The sequence below is a fragment of the Abrus precatorius genome, unplaced genomic scaffold (assembly GCF_003935025.1).
Source record: "Abrus precatorius isolate BTA unplaced genomic scaffold, Abrus_2018 Scaffold9, whole genome shotgun sequence".
NCBI lineage: Eukaryota > Viridiplantae > Streptophyta > Magnoliopsida > Fabales > Fabaceae > Abrus > Abrus precatorius.
In genome coordinates, this window is record NW_020874439.1 from 17224910 (window position 1) to 17231255 (window position 6346).

The following is a 6346-nucleotide window of genomic DNA, read 5'->3' on the forward strand; positions in this document are numbered from 1 at the left end:
TTGACATGTCAGTTTAACTCTATGAAAACATGTCTAATCCTTGTTTTAGCATATTCTCTAACTGACAGAGACTTTTTGGATTATTATTTGCCATTTATGAAAAGATAGAAATGTTTTTTTTCATAATTGTTCTACCCCGACTCCTCTTCTAATTTAAAAGATAATCAGTGATGCTAAGTACATTAAGTCTTATTGTAGGAATAGGCACATCTCCCTCTCCAAGATTACCATTGACCAAGCTAGGATAAGATGGGTTCCTTCTCTAAGGGGACAGCTGAAACTAAATAATGATGGGGCTGTGTGTGGCAATTTGCAAGTTGCTACTTGTGAAGGTCTTATCAGATATTAGATGGGTAATTTTGTAACTAGTTTTTATAGCTCTTTGTCTTCCTGCTTTACCCTGGAAGCTAAGCTTTAGGGCTTATATGCCAAAATGTATTCAAAACTGTTGTGCTCCATTGATCACGATATGCCAATACATACACATCAAACAAGAAATGAATCCTAGGCTACAATTACGCTAATTAATATGGCTAGTATCCTAATTCTGTCAACTGACAGATATCAAACTGATATACATTGCTATCATGCCAAGATAAATATGGAAATTACAATCATTTACAATCATGGCATGATACGATAGTTACAATCATATATTCTATTCTTATCACCCCCCCTTAAGATGGAGCATGGAGGTTATGAATGCCCAGCTTGCCCAAAAGTGAACCAAATTGAGTAGCATCAAGTGCTTTGGTGAAGAGGTCAGCAAGTTGATGGTGAGTGGACACATAGGTAGGTCGAATACAATTGTGTTGTATTTCATCACAAATAAAATGACAGTCCACTTCAATATGCTTTGTTCGTTCATAAAAAACAGGATTCTTGGCAATGTGGAGGGCAACTTGGTTATCAAAATAGAGATTCATGGGCGCGGAGTGGGGAATGTCCAGACTCGAAAGAAAACCTTGAAGCCATTTCAACTCATAGGTCGTGTTGGCCATAGATTGATATTTTGCTTCAGCGGAGGATCGAGAAACTATGTGTTGCTTCTTGGTTTTTCATGAAATTAGGGATTGGCCAAGGAAAATAAACCAACCTGTGGGATATCGTCGCATGAGAGGACAACTTGCCCAATCTAAGTCACACCAACCATAAAGACAAAGGTCACTTTCCCGTTTTAAGAGCACACCCTGACCCGGTTGACCCTTTAGATAACGCACTACGCCTAGTGCAACTCGCCAGTGCTTCTCTCACAACTGTTGCATGAACTGAGGTAGGACATGAACATTGTAGGATAATTCAAGCCATGTAAAGCACAAGTAAATAAGGCGCCCAACGAGGCATCGATACTAGCTCGGGTCAAAGAGTAGTGTGCCATCAACCAGGGCCAAACGATGATTCTCTTCAATGAGAGTGGACACAGGTTTGCCCTTAAGCAATCCTGCTTTGGCTATGATGTCCAACACATACTTCCGTTGGCACAAGAAAAGTCTTGTAGGAGACCGGGCAACCTCCACCCCAAGAAAGTATTTTAATTTCCCCAAGTCCTTCATATGGAAACATTGATGAAGATAGCCTTTGAATTTCGCAATGGCCTCACGGTTATTACCAGCAATGACAAGGTTGTCCACATAAATTAACACGACCAGTTGTACATCTCCTTTCCAAAAGATGAACAAGGAGTGGTCTGACTGAGAGTGTTGAAACCTGTATTGATCAAGAGCATTTGAGAGCTTAGCAAACCAACACTGAGGAGCTTGTCGAAGGCCATAAAGGGACTTGCGGAGACGGCACACCATACCATTCCGAGACACCAAGAACCCCGGTGGCAGTTTCATGTACACGGTTTCCTCAAGATCCCCGTGCAAAAAATTATTATGGACATCCATTTGATGGATTTCCCAGTCTTTGGCTATAACTACTGCCAACACTGTCCAAATGGTGACCATTTTGCCACTAGAGCAAAGGTCTTGTCATAGTCAATCCCTTCAACTTGGTGATTTTCCAACACAACTAATCGTGCTTTGAAGCGTTCAACACTCCCATTAGAGTGATATTTGATTTTGTAAATCCACTTGCATCCTAGAGGCTTTTTCCAGCCGGCAAAGGAGTAATGTCCCAGGTTCCATTACTTTGGAGGGCATGGATTTCACTAGCCATGTCATCTCTCCATCGAGCATCCTTAACAGCTTCAGAAAAATACACATACTCTCGCTCTTCGTGAAGAGCTGCAAGAAAGATTCGGTGGTGCACAGAGAATTTATCACAGTTTAGATAATTTGTCAAAAGGTAGGACATACCTGAGGAAGCTGAATGCGGAGTGCGGATTGAGGGCCCAGTTTGTATGGTCGTCATACTGTTAGTTTGTTCTGGTGAAGGGACAGCCTGGGAGGGGGCTCTTGTTCATGACACTCATCTTGGCCCCTCCTAAATTCAGTCGTGCACACTTCTTCTCTTATGGGGTTATTTTCACCAATCTCCACAACGTGTCCATCATTATTCGTTGTACCAAGTCCAGACAATGCTTCTTCAATAATAGCAACATCATCAGAGGGCAACTCAGCTTCAGAATGTCTACTGTGTGCGAGAGAGGTAAACGAGAATTCATGTTCTACAAACTTGACATCTCTCGAAACCCAGAAGACTTCTCTTTCCAAATCAAACAATTTCCATCCTTTTTGTCCAGTTGAATATCCAATGAACACACTCTTGCAACTTCTACTTGCAAATTTGCCACCCTTCCTATCTTGGTTATGTGCATAACACAAACATCCAAACACCCACAAATGTTCATAAGTGGGTGGCTCCCATTCACTATTTCATATGGAGTTTTTCCTTTGAAAATTGTTGAGGGTGTATGATTTACTAAGTAACCCGCGGTCAAAATGCATTCTCCCCAAAATTTGAGCGGAAGTTGTCCCTGAAACCGTAGAGCATGTGCTACATTTAGAATGTGTCAATGTTTTCGTTCGACTCTCCTATTTTGCTAAGGTGTTCTAGTGCATGAGGTTTGATGGAGTATCCCATGTTGCTGAATATATTGTTGAAGGCATATAAACTCAGTTCCATTGTCACTTCGTATCATTTTGACTTATTTCTCATATTGTCATTATATTAAAGCAATAAAGTTCATTAAGGTTTGTGAAACGTATTTCTTACTACTCAACATGTATATCCACACAGCTTGAGAACAATCATACACCAAAGTTAGAAAGTAAGATGCATTGCAAGATGAGGGAGTTCTATATGGACCCTATAAATCACAATGTATTAAATCGAAAATGTTGGATGCTTGACAATCACTCAAAGAGAATTTACTCCTACTTTGCTTTGATCTCTCACACACTTCACACAGTCTACTTATATCCTTATTTCTATGCCCGCTGCTCGCATTCAGAATTTTCTCAACAATCTAGTAGGCTGGTTGTCCCATTCGCTTGTGCCAAATCTTGAGTTAATTTTCTGCATTGATCTGATAAGTCTTCATGCCACTCACACTATGATACCAATAGAGTCCATCTTTCCGTTCACCTGCTCCAATCAGCATCCTCAAAGTGTGGTCCTGTGTTGCACAAAATCTATTAGTAAAATGCACTGTACATTTTGCTTCATCTGTTAATTGTGATACTGAAATCAAATTACAATTCAACTTCAGAACATATAGAACATTTTTGAGTTTCAATCCTCTATCAAGGAAAATTGATCCTTCTTTGTTTGCCAGCACCAATTCCCCATTTGGCAATCCCACAGGGCACCCTTTCAAGGCTTGGCTTTCACCCAAGTTTTCTAGCGTTCCTGTCATATGGTTAGAGGCACCATTGTCAACAATCCACAAGTCACATGCTTTCTTACCGGTCATTTTTCCAGTTTCATCTGCCTTGTGAGAATTCAACATTTCTACCAAGATCTGCCTTAATCTTGCTACTTTTGGTTTTCTGGTTTCAGACCTCAAGTCACTGTTACCTCCACCAATGATAAATCTGTAATTAAGCCCCATTTTACAGCTCATATATTCATATTTGACCTTTATTTTATTTGGTGTTTACACTAATTTATATATTAATTATGCAGTTTAGTATAAAGAGGTCGCAAGTATACTTTGGGTGCATTTTTTGACCCAAATTGATAGAAGATTAGAGTTTTACAACAGTCAGCACGCCCAAACCCTTCCAACAAGCACGGGGTGCTTCAAGTCCATGCGCGGTCATGCTCATTTACAGGAAGCCCAATTATGAAAAGTCTTAAGGGTTTTCAAACCCTATTAAAAAGGAGATCTCAGGCATCGTAAAAGGGGACTATTTTTTACACCTAGTCTTTGACACTTCTCATCTCCTTTCTCGTGCACGGGATCCTTGGCACATTCTTGGCGAGACTTAGAGCTTTGAGGATCGTACTTGAAGACCGAGAACTCATCTCATTCTAGTTTACTTTTCTTTATGACTTTGTTTATGATTATTTTAGTTCTTTTCTTTAGCATGAGTAACTAAGTCTATAGCTAGGGCTATGAGAACTATTGTTCATGAATTTATGGGATCTTGATGTTTGAATCTAAATTTGAATTCCATTCTGTGATTATATTTTATCCTATTTCGCTTTTCTCTTAATCCTAATTAATTATACCGTCAGGCGACCATACCTCGGTTAATTAATAGATCTATGGGATAAAACGAGACAAAGGATTAGGTGGAGCAAACCAATCTTTCTCTTCTAATCGTTATTAAATTAACAAGTTCATAGGTTCCTTAAGCTTTCTTAAACTGATGTCTTGCATGATCATTGGAGATGTTAATTTAGAGAAAAGAATATTAATATTGCATGACCATTGGATATTAATAGTATTAGTATGAATGATTGGTAATCACAAGGAAATCAAATTTAGAGTTAAACAGAAAAATAACATAAAGGATTGAATGAGAAAACCATATGCCCTAAGTTCCTCTTCGATAAGTTTAACCAAGACGTGCATTGTATTCCTTGCTCTTAGTTTATAATTAATTTTATAAATTCTTGTTTTAATTAATCTCATATCTTTGAAGCTTAAACAATTGAATTAAAAAATTCTTAGTAATTGGAAAACAATCATTGTGGGACGATATTTCAGGAACTTAATTTAAGAACCCTTTATTTCTTCTTAATGGGTACACTTGCCCTCTGAATAAGTTTTTGGCGTCGTTGTCAGGGATTGCTTTTTCAATATTAAGAAAATCTCAAAATTAATTAATTTGAGCAATTTATGTTTTATTTTATTTTAATTCTATTTTGTTTATTGTTAAATTTTTCTTTTATATTTTATAATTTTTGTTTTTTTTTATTTTAATTTTTTTTTATTTCACAATTTCTTTTAATATATGCTCACTCATTTTAAGTGCTCTACAGCTTGTTTATTTGATCTAGAGATTGAAAGAATAATTTGTAGACAAAGAAAAAAAGTGAGAGTGTAAAGAATGACAGAGGGAAGGAGATCAATTCAAGATTACATGACACCCATTACTAGAGGCACTCATGGAAGCATCGCAACGCCTAATGTGAAGGCAAACAATTTTGAATTGAAACCAACACTCAAAACCATGATCCAAAACTCCATACAGTTTGGAGGCATGCCTAACTAAGACCCCAATCTCCATCTGACAAAATTCCTTCGATTGACATATACCATCAAATACAATGGAGTCTCCAACGATGCTATCTGACTCCATCTTTTCCCCTTCTTAGTATCTGAAAGGGTGAATACATGGTTTTTCTCACTCCCAGCCAATTTCATCACAACTTGGGAGGATCTCACTCAACAATTTTTGGGAAAGTACTTTCCCTCATCAAGGTCCTCTAAACTTATGACGGAGATATGTTGCTTCCAACAATATGAAGCAGAATCCTTATTCGAGGCATGGGAGTGATTTGGAGAGATTTTGAGGAGATGTCCTCATCATGATTTTTCGACGTAGAAACAGGTGCAATTTTTTTATAGTGGCCTATCAATCACCACCAGGGCTACGATTGATGTCACAGCAGAAGGGTCCCTTATAAGAAAAGATCCAGATGATGCATACAAGCTAATAGATGAGATGTCATCTTCTAGTTTTCAGTGGCACACCGCTGACTCTTACGACATCAAGAGGAAAGAGACTGCACCAATCCACCAAGTAAAGAGTAGCAGTCCACTAATGAACCAAATGGCAGCCCTTGCAAAGCAACTAGAATCTTTAATGAAGGCTCAAGACCAACCTGTAAGAGCTCCTGCAAGCCCAGAATTTGAGCAAGAAGAGGCAAACTTCATGGACAATCACAGTTCGAGGTGGAAGAGTAATCCTCTTAATTCTTGGGGGAATGGTTTTGGAAGTCAAAATTC

At 38.4% G+C, this 6346-nt stretch overlaps 1 non-coding gene across 1 annotated transcript; it reads right to left on the reverse strand.

Annotated features, from left to right (window-relative positions):
* Window positions 1-5825: 5825 nt before the first annotated feature.
* Window positions 5826-5932, reverse strand: LOC113851754. Its single transcript, XR_003502320.1, has one exon. It is a non-coding gene; the product is annotated as a small nucleolar RNA R71 (small nucleolar RNA).
* Window positions 5933-6346: the final 414 nt, after the last annotated feature.